The 23,424-nt window shown below is 40.2% G+C and overlaps 1 protein-coding gene across 2 annotated transcripts in view; it reads right to left on the reverse strand.

Moving 5' to 3' along the window:
• RBFOX1 (RNA binding fox-1 homolog 1) overlaps positions 1 to 23,424 on the reverse strand; it is a gene marked incomplete at its 5' end in the record, with an annotated part of 1,111,952 nt that overhangs the window by 565,515 nt on the left and 523,013 nt on the right. The gene's annotated exons all lie outside the window — the stretch shown is intronic.

The raw sequence follows: 23,424 nt of genomic DNA on the forward strand, positions 1-23,424 counted from the left end.
AGGCTCTCAGAGAAGAAAACTGCAGCAATATCTAGAAAGGGCTTGATGGCCACATAAAGGCTGGGATAGAAAAATTTAAGTAGCACAAAAAGAAAGGCTTTGCTATCAGTATCTTACTGGAAATAGAAAGTAACATTCAAAATAAACTTGCAATCAACTAAATAGTTTATTGAAAAGCATCCTCTGCCTATGTAAGAGCAAAAAAGCTACACCACCACAGCTAAAAAAATAGATGATGATGATGATGATAATAATGGATTCTTAGAGAATCACAGACAAAATTCTAGTTCACAGGCACTTAAGGAGAACCTGAGCAGGACTTTGCCAGGCTCCTTATCTCATATCAATACCTCAGAACACATGACAGTGGTGTCTAAACAGAAATGTGCAGTCACACATACATAAGGGACCCCTGTCACAGGAAAACTCGCAACCACTTTGCCAAGAATCATTCAGCAAAAATGCTTAACATTGTAGATGCTTCTAATTATTACAAAGTGCCTTGGAAAGCTTAGTGTCAGCACCAGTCACCAATCAACAGTGTAAGGTTTTTACTGCTTCAGAACAAGCTCTTTTCTGTTGTTTACTATCAAAAATCCCAAAGTTTTATACTTCCTGAACACTGCAGGAAGCAGCTGGATATTTTGCATAATTTTTTGTGAGACAGCCAAGCACGAAGCTCTTAAATCTTCCTAGGAGGTGATAACCCCACGGAGAGCAGGGCTGCTGTGTGCTGCCTCTGGGGCAGATGGCCTTCCCTGTCCCCTCGGGCAGTTCCTACTGCCCTCCTCCCGGAGGTCCCTTTCTTTCCCCTTTCCAGACAGCTCTTGTGACCTTGCTGGTGTTGCACATTCCGAGCTCTCTCCTGGAGCACCCATCAATCATGTAATTAAAGTCTTCTACTCCTACTTTAGGACTCTCAACAGGTTGAGACATATGTTACTATGGCATTTTACTGAACCATTAATTCAGTGCAGACTTTTGTTTGTCTGATTTTTTGGTCCAGCTCTGGCATTTTAACACTTATTGAGCACAAAATGAACAATTAGGGCCTTCAACAATGAAGCCTTCCTATATCTCCCTCCTATTAATCAAAGGCAGCGATGTATCAGCTGGTTTAAAGATCTGGATGTTGGATTCCTGTTCTAATTCATCTCTGCTTTGATTATGCCCTTGCCTATCAGCTCATAATTAATGTTTATAGTGATTACCATCATCTGTTCTGCACCACAGGTGCAAAAGGAACAGGAAGGTTCCTCCTGAGGAAAGGCCCAGCTGCTGTATGGCCACCTCTTGCACCAGCCACATGTTCTGTCACCAAATCATGTGGCACACGTTAAGTGTTGAGTAAAGATCATGGGCATCACCCACCAAAAGTCCAAAATAGAGATTTCACGGCCCTGTTGTCTTTATAAAAGCAGAGCTGACTGATGGCAAAGATCAAAGTACACTGAGAGTCAGGCTGGAAATGATGCCAGAGGTTACAGCAGCGGATTTAGGGAGAGCCAGGCGCCAGAGATGTCACACTGACAGTGTAAGGCAGCTCAGAGTACAGACAAGACTATTGTGCAATACATATATGCTGAAATACAGCAAAGGAATCAACCTAAAAATCTCTACTAGATCTCTACAGATCTGAAATCTGCTCTTTATTACACCAAAACCAACAACGATCTGCAGACATGAGCAAGTTCCCACAATCACTTAACAAGCAAGAGAAAAGTGTTGCTAAACACGTCCTCAAATATGATACAAGCATTTCAAGTCAAGCAAGGGAGAATTATTATTATTATTATTTAAGCCATCTGCATTTTTCAAATGCAATAAAACAATAATTATTTTTTAAAAATGTGTAATCACCACTATAATCTATTTTTTAACTGCTTTTCCTTGACCATTAGTACACATAACCTGGTACTGCTCATGCATAAAGGGAAATCACTTTTAATTGTGCAAGAGGTCAGCACTGCATAACTTCTTCCAATCTGTGCCTTAAAATAAGTTAATGAGCCAACATCATGGAACAAGGCACCAGAAGAAACCAATCTTTACAATTCTCCGGTGTATCAGTTCACCTTGTGTTTACATAGTCTTTTTTTCCTAAAATTACCACTTTAAAGCCTTAGTATCAGAGCGAAAAAAGAAGGGAAAGTTGCTACATTTACAAGGAGGGAGTCACATGTAAAATGCTATTTTATGGTTTGTAAAACCAAACAAACAATCCTCAGTGACTTTACCAAAGGGTGCTGCAAACAAGGACAGAAAGGCTCACTGGGAATCCAGTTCACACTGGCAGGAAATCAATAACTCAGGCATTGACAAGACACAAGCACAATGGAAAACATTCTGACAAAGACAGGGAGCTATAAAGAATCTGTGTTTTATACCTAAAACTCAAAGCACCTTAAGGTTTTCTCCACAGCAACTCAGTACAATCCCCCCTTTTTCTCTCACTTTCTGACCTGAAATTTAGAAGCAGCATTTAATGCAGGAATAAATGGCAGGATCCGTGGAACTGAAGTCCCAGCTTGGAGATGAGGATAAATTTCGGGTTTGCCTTGTCACTGGGGTGTAGTCAGATGTCAGAGCTGTGCCCATGTTCACGCCCCCTTCTCCCTCTCTCCAGGGAGATTAAAAGAACTCACACAAGGATGGAGAGAGTCCCACCCCAGCCCACTGAAGATGCTGCCCCTGGGCCACCTGCCCAGGAGATCTCACTTGCTGCTCAGAGACTTGTCATCCTCACTGGATTCCCCACATGAGCATCAAAAATATGCCAGGATCCCATCAATCAATGGGGGCACTTGGGGCTTTATCTTGTCAAAATGTTAACGTGATAGCTATTTCTCACCTTCTGCTGCTGCTGGAAGAATGAATTCCACTCTGAAATGGCCTGCCAAGAGCTCTTGCTCAAGTTCATTCAGGGGCCGCAACCCAACTGCAGTGTTATGTTGAAATAATTCTCCATTAATAATAAAATATCCACTCAACCCCATATTTTACTTGATGCCAAATACTGCTGGAAACAGCCTAAAACTCTTCAGATTTTATGACATATTAATGCTAAAACTGAATGGAGCCCAACAAGAAATCCGTGTAAGCACACTGAATCCCAGCCCTCCCCACATAACCAAGTGATTTTTCTGGGGCTTCTATTCATTTTGTATTTTTATAAGGACATGGTTCCCATGACCATATTTCAAACAGGATGTGATGAGAGTGCCACGTGCTGAGCTACTGCAGAATCACATCTTCAGAAGACAGAAATCTTTATTAGGTACTTGACACTAAGCAAGAGATGAGAAACAGAAACTGAGTTTTACAATTTAAAAAAAATTATATGGATATGACAATTTCGGTTCTTACGCATCAACAATTACACACATTTCTCTGAAGAGATTATGCATCCATCCTGTGATGCATCATAAACTGGGCAGAAAAAAAACAAGAGATTTTTCATGAATATGCACACTGAAGCCTTCTTGTCCCAAATACGGGCGGTTTTGAGGTGTATAGATTTATATGTCTTTGTGTGCATGCTTCTTCTTTCCTTTGTTCTAGGAAAGGGAATCAGAAAGGACCAGTAAGGACCCTGCTTTCCGGAAAAACTCTGACTGGAATAATTTCTTTCCCTTCTAAGCAGCTATGTCTGAAAATTATAAACCTGTCAAATCTTGAACATCTCTAAAAATACCACCATAAATATATATATATATCATTTCCTCATATAATTTACTCTACTTTTGCAAAGCTGCTGCTCAGTTTGGCTTATGGCAAGCCCGCTTGGTCCTCCAAGAAAGTGCTCTTAAGAGTATCTACAATTAACATGGGTTTATCTAATTAATAGAGAATATGGCGTTATTGGGCAATAATCCCTGACAAATTGATCATTATCAATAGTTAATGACTACTTTGTTAACTAATTGCCCTGGGGCAAAAGCGTGTCTGGGGAGAGACACACTTTGTAAGGAAAAGTAACAGCTATTAAGAGCCATAAAGTTTGTGCTGGGAGGTGCTCCTGGCATTATAAATCCCCCAAACTACTCCTGCTAATGATTCCTGACGAGGAAAGGCACAAGAGGCTTCCCAAGGTAGGAGTGCCTTGTGCGGAAAACAATTATCTGCCGTCGGGAATGCACAGGCTCCACCAATTACAATGAAGAATGTGGCCCATTACACGCGGAGCGTTAAGGGTACGCGAGAGCTTTCCTAGGAAAAACAATCCCGTTACACACACCAAAGAGTCTCGAGAAGGAGCGAGACTTAAGCAAAATCTGCAGTGTGGAACTGATGAATATATTCACTGAAAATCGTCTGTGAATTCCAATAAAGCCTCTAGAAACGCTCTGCGGAGCCGGGATGCCCCGCATGGACTTCAGCTGAGCATCTCCTGGAAGCCGTGCCAGGGGTGCTGTCAGGGTGCTCTGCCAACACCCCCGGATTCCAGCGGGACAAAAGCAGCGCTCCCACAGGCACCGTGCAGGGAGCGGGCAGGGAGCTGCGGGACCAAAGTCTTGTTATAAACCGTATCGTAGTATTGGCTTCTCGCAAGTATTAAGGTGAATATTATATAATGTTAGAAATGCTTTTGCTGTGTGGATGTAGTTTTCTTTCTTTTTAGCAAGAATTTAGCAAGTGTGAGCGAGAAAGAGAACTTCCAAGCGAACAGAGGATGAGGCCCAAAGCGACTTTCAACACTGCCCAGAGAAGAAAGGGGCCCAAAGCGGCTGTCACCGCTCTGCCCAGGGGGCAAAGAGGCCCAAAGCTGCAATCAGCCCTGACTGTCTGGGGAATTAAGAAGCCCACTCTACTATCAACTCTCACCTAGCGAGCCCAAGCCCAAGAATCAAAAAAAAATAAAACCACAAGGCAGAAGAATACGCATGCTCTTAAAAGGCGGGACCAAGGAGTGGCCGTGCAGAACAGCTTCGGGAAAAGTTTGAATATGCATAAAGAACAGACAGTAAAAATGGAATAAAAAGGACTCACCTCGAGCATCAGGTGTGCTCTTGGCAGAGCACCAACGCACCCGGCTATTACCTCTTTGCTTTATTTTAGGTGTCTCTTATTGTCTTTATATTAAACTTTTAAATTCTCACAGGAGAGTGAACTTCGTTTTTCACCGTTTCAATCCCAAACTTCGGCAGGCACGCTCAGGTTTGTGCAACCCGCCCGGCCACGGGTGGTGCCTGCTGGAACTTCATATCCGGGGAGCAGATCGCAGAGCTCTGGGCTTCCTGAGAACCCCTGGCTGCCTGTGAATTGTGGCCTGATTATCAAAGATAAGGCTACACTTCAAGCACATGTTTCGCCTTTAAGTGGACTCATCTGCATTCACCACATCTGATCATTACCAATACATCTCCTGCTTCCCCTCACAGCCTCATTAAACAGACACCACAACTTTCAGTTTGCCCACCCAGAGCTTCTCTATTCCTTTCAAATGAAAGGGCAATTTTGAAGAATGGCAGAACTACTGATCTGCCTTTCTTTTGTGGGTTTTCAAATGTTCAAACAACCCCTGCTTCAAAAAGGACAAAGTTTGCTGGTTTGATTATTCTGTACTACACTGCAAAAGGATTGCAACTTGAAGAAAGAGCTAGCATATAAAAAGGGAGAAAAAGAGATGAAATTTACTTGTGTGGAAGGAGTACAGACTACGGAAGAAAAGGGATGAAAAGCACAGAAATAACAAGATGGGCAAGAAGAGACAGCAAGAGTTATACTAGAGATGAACAATACAACTTTGAGTGAGTTTTTAGGGGGTAAAAATTGCATTATACAATATAGGATCCTAAATAAAATATAGGTTAATATATGTATTTAAGTATTATTTTATATATTTTTTAAAAACTAAAAATCCATGAAATTTGGCATTGCAACAAATTTAGGTTTGAGGTGTCTAAATTACCTTTCATGCCCAAGGTCATTTTTGCAGTTAAGATCCTCATTATTCCATGGAAAGAAAAGCAGCAACAGAGTAAATGTATTGCTTTTTAGCTAGACAGCCACCAGAACGACAATGTATCTATAAATATGTGCAGGGAAATGAAGAGAGAGCAACTTCAAATGTCAGAGGTTTGAAATCAGCTTCCAAACCTCCGTACCCTCCTCTGTCAGCTCCAAGTGGGATCCTGAGGAAAGTCTTGCCCTTTCTGCAACAGTGCAGGAAAAGGGTCAAGACAACTGACCAGGCCTGCTCTGCTCCAGAAGATCTTTTGTTGAGATTCACTCGGGCCCCTCCAGAGGGATGCTGGCAAAATAATGAGTTCTTCAGCTGCAGGGAGGGAGGGCACTGAGAGCTAATTCCAGGTGGAGGAGGGACAGGGAGGAGCAGAGGGCAGCAGCTGCAGAAGGCCCATGGCCAGAGGGCACAACACCCCATGTTCAGACTGTCATGCCAAGAGCTCTCCGTAGAGCCTGAGAGCAAGAGATGCAGAACATTTATGGGAAAAACAGGAAAAAAAAAAAAAAAAAAAAAAAAAAAAGACAAAATCTCTCCTGAGCCCTCACTATCCTTTCATGCCAATCCCAACTTAACATGCAATGCATCATCAAAGCAACATTACACTGATAGTACAAAATTTATGAGAGATGTCCTGTGTCTTATTAAATAGGAATTGAAAGCAACAGGGTAGAACAGAGGAGCACAATAACATTGTCTTCACATTCTAAAGACAGAGAAAATAGGTCTTTTTTTTTTTTTTTTTTGGTAAGGGGAGAAAGAGTACTATGAATGTAGATTAAATAATGTTTCCTCTTGAAGACCTGCTAGATCAAAAGCAGATAAAGTGATAAAGTTAATTACAGACCTCTGTGCTACATAATTCATCTTTTCTATATAAGTCACCTCTGCTATATAATTCACCTTCATGAAACGTGAAACTCTAGGAAAAAAAAAAAGCCAAACAAAAACCAAAGCAACACCAAAACCACATCGCTCTTTTTCTCTCCTCAAAAAGATTTTCCCCAGTTTTCCTTTTAGTTGTCTGCGAAATAAAAGAAAGGTGTTATATGTTGCAAAGGACCTTTCTAGACTTTTTTCGGAAGGACTTGGAATAGGTAGAAGTAGCATCTTGCAGTGTCAGTGCTTGTTCAACCCTGAAAGGCTGGAGCACTTTGATTAGAAATTACCTGGGAAAAGAGATTATATACGAATATAATCAGCCAAAATGGTGGAAAGTGCATGGGCAAGTCATCCCCACTGGGAAAGAACGCTGATTTTTCAGTCTGCTGCTAGGACCCTGATCTCTTGGATAATGCTGTCCTACCCAGTAACCTCTATATCCATCCCCAAGCTTGCATCAGAAATCAAACATACAACTTTGAAAGATATTCAGTACTCCTAATCAAGCCTTGAAGTGACAAAATAATCTAGGACATCTCTGTTTCATTTCTAGTGGCCATCCAAGTACTTCAGGCTTACGGCAAATGTTGCTAATTATTTATTCCTGTGTTTAATCTGCTCAATTTATCTGTCATATAGGAACTGGTATGGGAAGTTTTGCAGGTCTTGGAAAGGAAGGCACAACTGTTTAGCCAGGACCTGACAGGTTAAATCCATATGTTTTGTACATCTAATACCAGAGCTGTTAATGCATGCACCCCCTGAAATAAACTGCTTTTTCAACAGTGATTTATATTATCAATGCAAATACTGTAATGAAAATATATATATCAGCTTTTGCCTTCCTCTTTTCTGTGATGTGAGTCCTGGCCAAAGTGTCACACTGTCATCTGTATCTCTTTAGCCCACTCCTGTAACCAGCCATATGTTTCTGTGCATCAAACCAGCGACTCAGAAATGATACCCCAACAACAGGAATGTTTTACAGCCACTATTCCTGCTTACCAGAGTATTTTAAAGGTATCACATGCTGGTCAGAACAGTGCCAAAAGGACAATACATACCTGCTGAGGCAGAATGGGAAGTGCCGTGTCAAATATTTAAGCACCTGCACATTATGTTCAATTTCTTTCAAAATATAATTGCCTGCAAATTTTGAGAGAAGAGACAACTCACATAGCTGGTGCCAGAGAGCAAAAGATATAAAATACATTCTCCCATAGCTGTACTGCTTCTTGCGTGACCCAGACTGTGCCCCTGAATCCTCTCCTGTCAGATCCTTGTTTCCAGTGAGCACCTCAGATCTGCCAGGAAATTTCCTGCAAGTGACTGATGTGTTTGTTCAATACTCTCACAAATGTCATAGCTGTGGAACCCTGTCATTTATTGAATTTGCTTTCCAAGGCTTTTAAAATGTTGTTGCCCAGTTCTTTGCATCTTGAGATGCGTAACTGGCACCGTAAGCTCTGTGGAAAAAAGAGCATATGGACATCCCAGAGTGAAACCCTTGAAATGGAAGCATTCCTGGGGATGTAAAGCACCTCTCAGCAGTGCAGAAGATTTCAAACCTGTGAATTCTGTTGAAAATATTCCACATTCAAACTTCACTACAATAACTGCTCCTTTGTGCAGAGCAGGTGATGTTTGAAGTCTCCAAAATTGCAAATTGAATGTTAGTATTAGAATTTAATTCTATTAACTCCAGGAGGTGACAGGAACACTGAGGGGAAGAGGAGGAAGGAGCTGATGTCAAGTGCCTGAGGAAAAATCAAGACATGCAGGAGTAGGAACAGTTAATTCAGAGCTCAGCCAATAAGAAGACACACAGTGTGACTGAACAAAGTTTAAGAGCAACTAACAACAGGCAAACAGGAATTAGGATGTAACAAGAAGAAATTAAAATTCTTCTTTCTCATCTTAGAGACAGCTCTGGCTCTGCTGCAGATCCCTGGCCAGCAAAGATGGAAGAGAAGGACATTTTGTTACAACAAAACATTACAAACATGAAACTCAAGTTTAGTTTAGCACCTACTCTGAGTATGTGGGATGGTCAAGAGAAGCAGCCCCAACCCTGCTCAGTGTGGTCCTGCAGCATTCCCAGGCACTCTCTCTGCCTGGGATAAGACACAGACCTTCAGGCTACTGCCCTCCTCCTCCTCTGCCAGCTTACTGAGTGCCCAAACTGAGCACAAGCCCTCTCTGCAGCATCCTGGCATTCTCCTTTCAAGGAAAATCTGGATGCCAGTGGGAACCTAGTTTCAAGGAAACCCATCAAAAAGGAAAATTTCAATTCCCACCCTGAAACATATGCCTCACTGCTGAACTTTGTAGTGCTTCCAGATTCCACTTTTAGTGAGCACAGTTACTGTCCACAAAGCACCATTTCAGCATGAACGATTATAGCACAGAGAGGAGAGTAACAGTACCCACCTAAATTTCACCTTGTTAATTTGATTTACCATGCTTCTCAACTAGGAGAGTCTGAGAGTTCAAGAGTGGGCAGAAAAAACCATCCAAACAAGCAGTACCCAAGGATCAACTCTCAGTAGGAATTACCCTTCTAAGAGCCTTTCTGCAGCACTCACACTGGTGCCCATCTGGGCCTGGGGTATTACCTGGGCATCTCCATCCATCCTCTACATGAGAGAATGGTTTAACTCAGAACTCCCTAAAATGAACCAACAGCTCCAATTAGTTTAAATACTAATTTACCAATATTTTATACAATAAAATGTAGCAATTTTACCATGCTTTGATCAACACCACTTTGTGCTGAAAATAGATCAATGTTATTTACTACTCAATATCACATAAGGATATTATATAATATCATAAAAATTATATTAAAGTTTAAAACCTTCAATATTTCTTTCAGGCTTTGGTATCCAATGAGAATGACAAATTATCTCAATCCATTTGTTTTTTGCAGATGCAAATATTTCCTCAGAAATAGGCAAAGCAGACACCATTTACAATTTGAAATTGTATTAACTGTACCATTAAAGAACAAATACAGAATTAATATAATTGGTACATACATAAGGTATTTGGGTATAAAGGTTGGTGAGCCTTATTTAAGAAATCTCATACATGTAAACTTTGTCAAAAATTCCAAATATTGCTTGTCCAAAGAAAAAAGGAAACACCTCCCATCATCAAATCAGTGCTGTGACAGGGAATGACCTCTGCATTTATTTCGCAGCAATTAAAAAAAAAAAAAAATCTGTTTAGGTAAGTGCTGCAACCACTGAAGTGAGACACAAAGCCACACACAAAAGCAGGATCATGTAAGGAAAGTATTTTAGTGATACCCAAAATGTGAAGTGACTTCATCTCTCCATGCCCATCTCTGTAACATTGCCTACACAACTGTTCTGCTACACGGGTTTTACTGTTTTCCTTTCCAGCATCTTCACACCCTTAATGATATTTCTCAACATATTTGCACTGCTAAAAATGCTTAATTTGGCTTTTTTCCCTGCCGTGACTGAGGTTCTGTGTGACCTTGAATCGAATGCCACTGTAGCAAGCTGTCTCTCACCGTGGGAGTTCTCTCTTTTCTCGTGTTTGAGCACAGGATCTTTGATTTGGTAAAGCAGCACTCGAACAGCTGATGCAGCACTCAGTAATTTTCTCCAGACACAGAGGTTTATCGTTTGTCCAGCAGGAACAGCAGTGTTTTACACACACATAATATCCTTTTAAGAAGGCACTTTTCAGAGTGCTTTGAAAACACTGAGCTTCACAGCCCCCCAAAAGGTAACTGAGAAGGATACAGGTATTGCTGCAGCTCCCTGCAGTGGCAGGACCAGCAGGAATTCAATAATGCACAGTGAAAACAATAAATACAGCTGGAATTACAGTGACTCTCAAAGATTTAAAAAAAACCACAAAACAAACAGTAAAAAGCACTATTTTGTTGGGGTTTTTTTTCCCCTACAATGCTCCTTAACACCGTGCTTGGAGAGCTCACTGGCAATAATCTCAGTACTCGTGGGTCCAACACGAGTCTCCACTGTCCACACCTAATGACAGCAGAGTATGAGGAAATCCCAGCAGAAGTTTTCTGACCAGCTGCCTTCATAACCCAGTGGAAATACCTACAACTCAATCTCATCCCAGTGGAACTTCCAGATCAAAAGAAATAGATTAGATTAATGAAAATGGGCAGAATTTTGCTGGACCATGCTGTACCTTTTATTTAAATGTATGAATCAAATCAAGAGGTCTGCTTTATGATGGAATATGAAATAATCATGCTTCTTGCACCAAAAATAGTTAACAGGATACCAAGTATAACAGCAGTGTACATACAGCTGAAAGGGCAAATAGTGATGAGAAAAATCATCTAGTTTTGTTACACAGTGGTTATAATGCATTGTATGTCTCTACTTCCCCAAAGCAGCCAGAGCAAGCTAAAAGACCCAGCTCTCTGATATTTTGTGCATTAGAAATCTCTGAGTGATGGTGCAACGGGTATTCAGCAAAAGGGGGAAAAAATGTTCCAAATACAAAGGATTTTCCTTTAAACTTCAAAAACTATACTGAGGATGGGAAATTTTCCAACAAATAACACGGAACAGAACTTTCTTGCAAGTCTCCCATGTATTTATGGCATTTTGTTTTTAAATGAGCACTTCAAGGGATACAGGGGAGGCTTAGACAAGAAACTTGAAACCAGTCCTGGCCTCCAGAATGTGGGACACTCTCAGTGTAAATTGAATTATACATCATGGCATGCACAGGAGACAAATTAATTTGCACAGGTTATCTGCCTTCCAGCAGCTCCCCAGATTTTCATGGCCTGTGCAACACTTGAAAGGTTTGCTCCAGCCCACCTTCTCCCTCATCTCCCTGCTCTGCATTATGCCAGATTATTCTGTTATATAGGTCAAACTCTCTTGCAGAAAAGACCCCTATCTTTTTGTGATGCATAAGGCCAGAGATGTTAACTTTTTAAAGCCTACCAACCCCATGTCAATTATTTCAATTTCATGTAAAGGTCTTTAAATAGATCATCTTAGTAAATTATTATGGGGCACTTTCCTATTAAAACCCTCTTTCCACAGTGAGCCAGGGTGCTAATACCCACTTTGAGGAGGCATCTGAAACCTGTGCACCATTTCCTACAGTAGCCAAACACTCCTATTTTTCATTATCTGACAAAAATACAGGGAAATTTGTACATGCACTGTGTTCACTAATGACACCAACCTGTCCTTGGAGAGACTGAATATTAATAGCCTGCTGAATAATAGTGACACCTACATTTTAATGATTTTACATGTGAGCTGTTAAAAAGTGGTCACCATTTTAGTAGTGTGCCCCCCAGACTACATGGACACAGCTGAAGAAAAAAAATGAGTTTCAGAGACTAATAATTAAAACAGGGCTTGAGAAAAAAGAGGACAGAAACCAAAAAAATTCTTGATCATTTAAACTTTCTAATCCCCCCAAAAACATAATAAACACTCAATAATTTAACTACAAAATTCCTATTAAGCAATTATGAAAATTAGAACATTTCTGATCTTGAATCTGAGACATTCGTTTTTTTCCATTTTGTTTCCAGCTCTGAACATTCTCCAATTTGTATTAGTTTTGGTGATTAATGCGGACCTTGTTGCTTCATATAACTTTTAAAAGCTGCACAACTTCTGATTTATTCCACCTAAGGCTCCCACACATTTACATGTTCCCAGATGTTTTCTCATTAGGTGAGCTCTCAATGGTTAAGGTAGAAGCTCTACTAAAATAAGCACTTCCGAAGGAGGAAAATATTAAATCTATCATGTACACTGGAAAAATACTGTCCAGTCAACAACTTTTCAAGAAAAATCAAAAATACAGATGTTGCTTCCTCCAATATAGTTGGGTATGTGAGGGGTACAAGTCCAAAGAGCTTTGGACTGTGCAAAGCCACCTGTTTTATGTGAGACATTCTAAACACATTAATTGGTGTGATATTGCCCAGGATAAACTGATCTAGACTCTATTGTTATCACTTGCAGCACTTTGATCATGTAAACAAACATCAAAATTAGCATAACTGGAAGAGGAGCTCTGCAAAATTAACTGTGCTGCTTTGCCCCTGATCTATTAAAGCCACAATAAGCTTACTGAGTTTGAGCAATTAAAATAATTTGTTTCCTGCTCATGATGTTATTACATTTGGACAGATACAGAGGAGATAACAGGATCATAAAAGAACACAGATAACCTAAAGACAAAGTGATATAGTAAATCACCACAACCACTAAATTCAAGATCTGAAACTGGTAGGCATAGAGGGGAATATAAATTATGACAATGCTAAACAGTAAAAGCATTTGTGAGTTGATAGGGACTGAAAATTTAAATAAAAACATTTCCTGGCCTGCTCAGCCATAGCAATGTTCTTTTGTTTGTATTCCTTGTAATTTAGCTGCTTTACAACTTCATTCAACCTTCAGCAGCAAACACAGGTATTGATTATCTCTGAACATCCTAATGACTGGAGACTGGGACACAAACCATAAAAGCAGAGTTTCTGGTTACAAGTGAAATTATAGTTTGCCTACAAGATTGCACAATAAATCAGAGAACAAATCAGCCAGCACAGGGCTCTGGGGTCACTGAAGTGATGTTGACACATTACAATAATGAGAACTTGAAACACCTCATGCCCTATTGATTTTTAAGCTGAATCATTGCCACTGCAGGAGATTACAAGAGTGTGTACTGGAATCATGGCCCACATGGGAGATGCCAATGAAAAACACAAACAACTGCACCAAAATAGTTCTTTACCTGTATCTATGATAACACAATACCCTTCTCCCTTGCCCCCTCCCCAAGGTCTCAGACTACAATTCAATCAAGGTTTAACTGCTTAACAATCTCACTTAAAACAACTTGCCTTTCTATTTTCTTCTTTGCCTACATTTATTATGTAGATACACAATAAGACTTGAAGTGACACTTCAAAACATCTCACAGAAACTGCATATTAGAAAACCTAGACTACAAGAAATGCTTTTTAGTGCTTCCAAGTAGCTTTCCTGTATTCACTCAACAGCAAATTATTCTATGCTATAAAAATAATTCCAATAATCACCAACTTACTTTCTCTACACAGTGGAGAATACAATGTGTAAACACCAAAAGCCTTGCCACCAGCCAAAGAACAAAAACGCTTCTCTTTTTTTCTCCTTTTCTTCCACTTGATAGCATTGAGAACCAATAAGCTGTCAGAGGGGCAACCAGTGACACAGAATGATTATAGTCCTGTCACAACAAAAGGAGCAGTTATAATTTGCACTGTAGCCAATTACTTTAGGAACACATCATTTTGCTTAAGGGGAGAAAATAATACCTCTATTATCCCTTCCAGCCAGGAGGTCTCTTGCCATGCCACAGAGGTGCAAAAAGATAGACGAGCTATTTAACTAGAGCCCCCACAGTAAATAAACTTTGAAATTTGTGGCTTATTCCTGACAATAAGAACTTTTTAAGCACTGCAATGGTGTTCTTAATGAAGCCTCACTGTTCATCAGCTGTCAAGACAGAAGAAAGAAAGGGCTAACTCAGGCTAAGTGAAGGAATCACTCTGTGAAGAACTAGGTAACCTATGGCAAAGAGAAGAAACTTTTACCTCTTGATGTACTTCCCAGTGAAAGGGATTAGACAGTTAAATATATCCTAAGGATTAGCTCCTGTTAGGCTCCTCAGAGACATGTTTTTAATCAGTGGCTCTGCACTTGGCATTTACTCCTTTAGGGAGGGGTGAAATTTTCAAATTATTTCTCTTCTTCCAATTGAAATTCAGTGCCATCAGCAAGACTCCAAAGAAAGAGGGAACAGAAGGGCAAGGAACCTCAATTTATGGTAGAGCCCCCTCCTTTTAAGTTCCTCTCAATATTTAAGTTCCTCTCAATATTTAAGGTGCTTATCCTCAACCCAGCTCTCGGAGAGTTGTGATTCCAAACCTTCCTTCAGTGTGGATTAGTCAAAGGGGAAGGAGCAGCAACAGGCAGGTTTTTAAAGGAACAGAGGTGTTTGTGTTGTGCAGATGCATGAGGAAGCACTTGTGAATACACATATTCCCCCTACCACCACCAAAGCACCTGCAGTTACTTGTTCTTGCCTTCCCTCTCCCCTTTTCCCAGCAGATGCCTCAATTTTTCTTTCTGTCCATGCCCAAACTGCTGCTGCTTCATCTCATACCTAAGCCTGGTAACTCCACTTGAACTGGTCGATCCTCTGCCTGATCTTCCCTGAGAGACATCCTCAGACAAATGAGAGCACATCAGCTGTGCTAAGTGCCACAAACCAGCAGCTACAACCATTGTTAACAGGGGAAAACCATCCCCAGCAGGATCTCCTGTGCAATTTGAGGGCCTACAGGCAAGGTTAATTACCAGCATAGAAACTGCAGCGCAGGACAAGCTATCTGCCATAAAACCAGGCTTTTCTAGGAGGAAAATTTCATCTCTCAACAATACAATAGTTTTTCGACTAACTGGAAAATTGTACTAACAGAAAATCCAACGAAGGAGATGCTCGGTGTTTACACAGAAAGAACAAACAGCAAACAGGACTGTCTGCAAAGACAAGCTGCAGGACTTGGTAGGAGTTTAAGAAGAGAGAGTGCACAAAGATGTGGACAGGAGGAACCCCACATTAATTAATTACCAATTGAGCTGCCTTGGCTCAACCCTTGCCCTCAGGACACCACAAACTTCCACAAAGAGAAGCAAATCCCACTCACGTTATTGACATAATCTGTCAGGACTGTGCATGCTTCTCATATTTCATTGTTTTTATAGGTTTTTTTTCTATTAGATGGAACCTTATATTCAGCATTCTCCTTGTAGTTCTGTAACTTTGACAGACTCAGCATCAGTAAATGTAACAAATCCCTAAGGTCATTTTGCTAGTATCAATCTTAATTAATGGCATGGTAGAATTCATTGGTAGAATTTTCACAACATTTGATGGTGCAGCATTAGCATACAATCATATCACCACTTACCATTTTTCATCAAAATAAAAGTCAAATAAGGGGGGAATAGTCTACTGAGTAAGAAAAGCCAATTTATTAACACTAAAAAAATAGCTTCAGAAATTTTTACCATGTAGGTAGCATATAAATACACAGACAATTAAAATGGCTGTAAGTGCATTACTAAAATTCATATTCTGGGAGAAATACAATGGGAAAGAGACTGAATTTTGACAAAGAAACTATGCCAGCACAAAAAATACTGCAATTTTTCTCCATTTTTTCAGTAAGAGAAAGTCTCAGCAGCATCTTCATAATTTGTAAATCTTATTCACAACAATTCAGGACCCCTTGGCAGAGCACTACAACCACTGGCACGTGATACCCTACCAGAAACTTTTCCTGTAATTTGCAGTAACAGCTCACCTGGTCCAGCTGCACAGAGTTTGGTCAGAATTAAAATTAGAATGAAAATTGTGCAAGAGCATCCAAGAGATCATCCATGGTAATGACAGAAGATCAAACAGTTTAAAGGACTCCAAGATTCTATTACAAAATCCAGAGAAATAACACTAAGGCTGCTTATTTTTTAAAGGACATAAAAATCAGACTCAAAATAAATACCAACAGCTGGCACAGAGAACTAGAAAATTCAGTTCTCAGAAAAAAAGAACATGGGAATATGCAGCAAAAATTAGTAGAAAAGCAGAAGGACATCTCTCCTCCCACAAATTCTACCTGTCAGAATCTGTTTTAAATGCTGCAGATACACGTAATTGCAAGACTCATTGTCAAAGATGTGTTGCCAAGCCTGAATACCCAAGGAAATATAAGGAGTGCTCAAAGGGAAACTACATCTTTATATCCTGATGACTGAAACCTGTTGCCTTGAGCATCAGACTCATCCCTTCAACATTAAAAATCAAGGTAAAGCTGTTCCCAGTGCCCTGCTCAGCCCAAAGTAAAATAGATAAGAAATAAGCTCAGGTCTGAGCTTTCTCTACCTCGTTCTTCGTCTTCATTTAGAGGGTAGCACTGAAGGTCTTGGAGACACTTCTTTTTGACAGTTTTGTTAAAATTGAGGAGTTTTTTAAACTATTCCCTTCTCGGTACTGAAGCAGGGCTGGGGTTTTCCTCTTTGCCACACGATGTCAGTGTTGCCGAGTAAAAATTGGAAATTAACATCTTTATCGGGACTCAAATAAAAGTTCAGACATTTTGCACCTTTAAGGCTATCATGGGACAACTTAACAGAGCTGAAAGATGCCCCAGTGCAATGCATTCCAAACTTCCAGACCGCCTAACATGAAAGGATTGCACGTTCCCAGCCGACTTGGAATGACAGACGTGTCAACACCAGAATCCTCCTGCTGTTTGTTATCTCAGGGGGATGTTACCACTCTAATTGTGAAATCCCACCCTGCATCTCGTTGGCTTGAATTCCTGAAGGATGAAAATTAATCCATGTTATTTTTTGTAACTTAAAACTCTCCTCAAAAGGTGATCAGTGCTGCCACTCCCACAGCACTGGGGAATGCTGCCAGTTCAAACTGAGTAATTGGCTCACACACATCAAGCTGTGTCAGAGAAGAGGATTTCATACCTGAATGGGGGAGGGAATTGTGCCATAACCTGCTCCCTAACCCTTCAGCACACGTCTTTTGGAGCTATCATTTTAAAACATAAAAATACGCTTCCTAGAAAATTCATAGTGCTGCTAAGGCACAATCTAATTCAATCCTTCCTCTCAGTCACCCAAACCTGGAGAGAGAATGGAGGCCTGAAAATAACATGATCACTGTAAAATACATCCTTTATACCTTATAACTAAAAATCCAACTGTATAGATTTTTTAGAACCAGATCTTTCTTGTTGCAATACCACTGACAAAAGATTCAAAGTAACTTCTTGAACACTTGCTTTCTTTTTTATGTCTCAGTACCATTTTCCCCCCTATAATCCCTTTGTAGCTCTTACCAGCCCACACTGTGTCCCACATTTGGGGTATGACAGGTTAAAAGTCACACTATGTCACCTTCTGACTTCAAACACTGGAATGTGATTCATTCTTCTGTGCAGCCACGAATAAAAATCCTTCCCAAATGGGGGATGGGGAGAAGGTACTAGCAAAGTTCAGCTCCTGTGTGTGTTTGAGGCTGTTTAATTTGCACTAAAAAGCCCAGCAGATGTATGAAAGACTGCCTGAGGTCTAACGTACACACTGATGTACCCAGACAGAAGCTTGAAACTGTAGGAAACAAGAGCAAAAACATGAAAAACTACAAAAGGTGGATGCAAACGCTATTTTCCTCAGTGCATCTGTCTCCTTCACCATCTGTATTGACAGACTTTTACTTTTTTAGCACTTCTACTCAGAAAGATATTAGAAAAGAAATGGTAATTGTAAATATTGAAGATGATGGCCATGTTTTTTTCAAATCCCTTGCCCACTTGTTACAAGATACTGCTGTGCATCTTGTGTCTTTCTTGTTAACATTTCATGGAGAACTTCCATGAACATACGTTTGTTCTCGTTCCCAACACTTTGTTCTGTCACTGTGACAGATGGCTTTACACTGAAGCATATGAAAATATTAAATTCCTTATCAACCTGTTGACGTTTGAAATGCCTGTAAGTAATAACCATCTTGGCAGCTATTTCTTTAATACAGATATTACAGAAAGCTCTTTAGTGCCTTCATATCAGTTTCCTATTTGTTACAGTCTATTCTAAAGTACAGTTTTCTTTGAACTCGATTGATAGTAGCATTGTTTCGTTCAAAATAATATAATTTCTAAGCAGAATATTTTGTTTTACTATTGGTTTATCTGAAGAAGTTGAAAATTAATTTTAAAAATTACAGTTAGACACAATAGGGGCTTGTGATGTGCCAAAAGGAGTAGGGAGGACACTGGGACTTGGTTCCCTTCCCTGGGACTGTTCCTTCTCTGTCTAAGCACAGCAACTGGTAGAACACTGTCTTCAAGATTTGAATCCAGTTCTCTCTAACACAATATTCTACCCTGTGCCAAACCAATTGTTGGCTCTAGCAACTAGATAAAAAAAACCAAAACCACCCCAAAACATGGTGAAACGAGGGCGTCCAGCATGCTTATCCTTCTCACAATGCTCACATTGAATTGAGCAACTTCAGTTTCAGCTGGTAAACTAAAATTCCCGAGACAAGGACCACTGGTTAAGAACACATCCTTTTAATTTCTATTATTTCCTTAGCTGGAGGCTTTTTGACAAGAGGTTTCTGGTTGCTATATAGAATATGTAGAATACTACACAGAAAATAGCACAACAGAGCCTCTCTGGCCCCAAGGCACTCTTACACTTCTCAAATAGTAAAAAAAAAAAAAAGGTCTCAAGCGTTCTAATATTTTCTGTGTAATTAGCTTTTTATTAAAAAACCTTAATGTTATGTTATTAATAGATGTGAAAGTCTACACGGTTCTCACATGAAAAAAATTGCTTTCTAATTATAAAGCAAAAATATATTCAAAATGTCTGTATTTTAAATTCTAAAGGCAATATGACAGGAATAAGGGGAGCTGCAGTATGTAATATAGATGTTATAAGAGGATGTACAGAAGCAGTTCTTCAAATGCATCAATTCTATTATACCTGTCCTGTCTCTTATTGAGAGGATTATTCCGAACTTCCATAAATACAGACCAAAGACTTTCTCAGAACCAAGTGGCAATCTCCACCCGAGCTTCCCCAGCAACCAGAGTGTGAGAGGTGAGACACCCCAGAGGGGAGCAGGGAGCAGGGATGGAATAGGTGCATGCCCCTCTCTGCACTCTTTCCTCCTCAAAAAAGATCCAAGATTTCATTAGAAATGTTGCAAAACTCCAGCATTTTCCAAACTCTCTTCCTAGGAAACACTTCCAATGTTGATTCACTGTCTCACCTCACAGAGGTGTAACAGCAGCAGGAGGTCAGATTCTGAATTTGGGTTAAAAAACTGTCTCAGTAAGAATATGAGAGATCCACCTGCTGAATGGGAAGTAAGTTTGGTATTTGAGAAAGATTTTCTACTTTTGAAAAACACAGCAATGAGCAGGAGTTCTGGCAGTTATAAATCAATTCTATAGAACATGTTTACATAAACAGCTGCATTTTTCTGGCATTTGCTTCCCAAACCTTTCCTAAAAGCCTCCAGTGATAGAAATCCCATCTTCCTAACTCATCTAATTAAATATTAAGTATTCTTACTATCAGGAAGCCTTTGTAATGCCCAATCTAAACTTTCCTTTGTGTAATTTAAGCCCACAGCTTCCCAACCTACTCACTGGAGCCATGGAGGAGAAGAACATGTCAATGCTGTTACATTCAATTACGTGTCACAATTTGTATCTTTAAGCAGAAATGCAGTCTCGTGTCTGCAGGATTGAAAGATCAAATGAAACATCTGTTACTAACTCAAGTTAGACCCAGGCACTTTCTACAACATGCAGGAAAATGAAAAGGAAATTTCTGAGTGGGGAAAAAAAGGACAATTCCTTTCACCATGCCAGAATGAAACATGTCAAAGTTGCAGTGCTGTCTGGCTCTTTTCTGCCATGTTTCCGGTTTTCTTAAAACAGGTAGAATTTGGAAATTTCTTAAAATAACTTAAAAGGATTGGTAGTTACCTAACCCTCCTCCCTACATCCACTGAAATAACTGCCTGAAAAAAACCTGCTTGGATCCAGTCAGAATTTTACAGTCTTTGTGCTTCACGGACACAAAAGTTTGGGGGAATAAATGTATACATCCTGCATGCCATTCTTAAAAGATAATTCCCCATAAGAATCTCAGCTCTCTCATCCATCTTTGTCTTCTGTTATCTTAATGGGCACAATGTCCTTGGCTCCTCCAGTGGTGCTAAAACCTGAAGGAAATAAGAACAGCCCAATCCACCTCCCTCCTGAGCAGGCACAAGATAATCTACCTGAGTCATCCACTCGAGTGCGTGATTAGCTGGAGTTTGTAACCTCCACTTCTCTTGTTCTACTCCACAGCCAAAGTCAAGCTGTGCACCAGCCAGTGACTCACACCCCATTATTTTATAATATTAGTCATTTAGTTGCTAATTACAAAAAAAAAAAAAAAAAGGTTTACTACAAATTTATGGAATAGATTTGCATCGTTTTCCATAGATGCAAATATATTTCAAACCTGCAGAAGCATTTTCCATTTTATCCCAACTGTGCTTTACCCTCAGCTCTCGGGGGCTGGAATAACCCATTGCTCTCTAGCTGATAACGCAGGATCCTGGGATAACACAGGCTGGAAGGAGCTTATCCAAGGACAGTCCTTCAGATCCTCTTGGATACACCTCCTTGGAGTGCAGAGGTGCTGAACTGGTCAGGCAGAGTTTGATGCATCACCTCACAGCCCTTCATCCAACATTTGTCTTCTGAATCCACCTTGCATTTCCTCTCTCCCCACACTTGTCCTGAGAGGTTAAACTGACAGGGTAAATGTACAGAGCAATAATTCAGAGAAATTCATTCAGAGAAAGGATGTGAACCAAGAGCAGGCAGAGCTAATCAAATCTTGAATGTATCAGCAGAAGTTTATAACTTTTATCTTTTTATGAGACAGATGATCACACACACATACCCACGCTTCTATAAATTTGAGATAGTAATAAAACTTTCTAGCAGACTTTGGCAAAATAAAAAACCTTATAACCTCTGTTGCAAAGAAGCCCAACAGGCAGCTTAGAGATCTCAAGTCAGCTGTGAGAGCCACAGCCTCAAATGTCTAACAACATCTTAACAATAATCATTTTATAATCCTGATCGTACTATAAATCATAGCCAATATTTGTCTTCTGATCACGAGTTAAACTATTTCATGCAATGTTTTTATTTAAATGCAAAATGTTCAAAAAGAATGTCTCTGATGGAAAATAAAGATTTCCAATCTAAATGATAACTAGAAAAGGTTGAAGCAAAATACAGAAATTAAAACGCTTGGGACAGAAACCTGAGGTCTGAACCAGAATCTCTGTCATAAAAGACTAGCACAGGGAGCAGGGAAATCTTTTTGTCTTCAGGTCCCCCGAGAGCATGAAACACTGAGGTCATCTGCAGCGTGGTAGATTTTCATTTGACTAGCAAAAAAAATATTTATCAAGACAATAGAGACTGCTAAGCACTGGAACAGGTGGTCTAAGGAAGTAAGGGACCTTCCTTTCCTGACTGCTTGTAAAGATTACAGGATGTCAATCATCAGTGACACTTGTCCAGGTGCTCCTTGCAGGGAGCAGGGCTGGACTCCACAGCATGCAAGAGGGTCCTCTGCATCACTGTTTTTGAAAATCCACACCAATATTTAGAATGATGCCATTAAATTGACCAAAACAAAATTGTGCATGGGAAAAAAAATTAGACGTTTTTATAATTTTCTTGCCAGCTGCTATAAAGGGATTTTTTCACAGAAATGCCCCACTGTAACACCAGGATGGAGTTTTGTTCCGTGTTTGCTCAGTTACATGTGGGCAAAAATGAATGAAAGCAGAACTGCCACACTGCCTCCCCTCTGCAGAGTGCCCTGCTCAGGGCTGAAATGGAATAATTGATTAGAAGAAACACTCACATCCAGACATGATGCTTCTATTAATTAGAAGAAATACCAACATACGAACAGACAGGCTTTAGCTTTATTTTTCATTGCTCAGCAGCTCATGGCTGCTGCAGGAACAGCTCATAACAGCCATACAGCATCGCTGATGTTTGCTCTTTGCACTCATTCTTTCTAATAGTTTGCTTCTTTTACTCAGGGCAAGGCCTGACCAGTGCAGTTTCTCCTCCTACAGTACATGCAAGGAGTGCACAGGAGCTCAGTCCCTGTAGCTACTGCCTATCCCAAAGATATCAGCACCCCTGGGCCCTCTCTATAAAGCCTCATTTCATTGATAATTCACAGGCTGTTAACACTTTTCACAGCTGAGCTCTCCTCCAACCCCCAGGTTCCAGTTCTAAAGACCAGCCTGAAGTCACTGTGTTCAGAAGGGGTGCAATCAGGGAACCACAGCTACTACAGGAAGCCACGAAAACGTTCTGTTCTTGAGATTAAAATTGGGCAAACAGAACTTCTGCTAAGCTGGTTACATGGCTGTGCTCAATTTGATTTCCCAGTTCTCATAAAATCATAGAAACTTGTTTAAGAGACCGTGACATCTTGAAAATATGATTGGAAGTAAAGAAAATGTATTAAAATACCCAATGCCATTCTTAATAACTCCCTTTAGTAAATTCTACTTCCTGTTATGGCTCAAAGAATGAGTAAGGATAAGAAAAAGGCTGAAGCTTTCCCATCTGAAAGTCAAAATGAAATTAAGTTGCTTCCCACGGCCTCTCTGTTGGTACAAAGTTCAGTCTGCCACAATTGGATTTTTGATTCTGCTGGCACTGGGAAAGCCTCACAACTGGAATGAAATGCCATTTGAAATGAGATCTCGTTCTGAGATGATTTTGCTCCCTGGCACAGCAGTGGTATCCTGCTTTTCCTGCTAACTGTGAAGATTAGTGCAGGATTACAGCCTCAGGTGGTTCTGGCTTAATTGGCAAGGTGGAAAACCAGGACATCCCA

Source organism: Coloeus monedula (genome assembly GCF_965178545.1).
Source record: "Coloeus monedula genome assembly, chromosome: 16".
Classification (NCBI taxonomy): domain Eukaryota; kingdom Metazoa; phylum Chordata; class Aves; order Passeriformes; family Corvidae; genus Coloeus; species Coloeus monedula.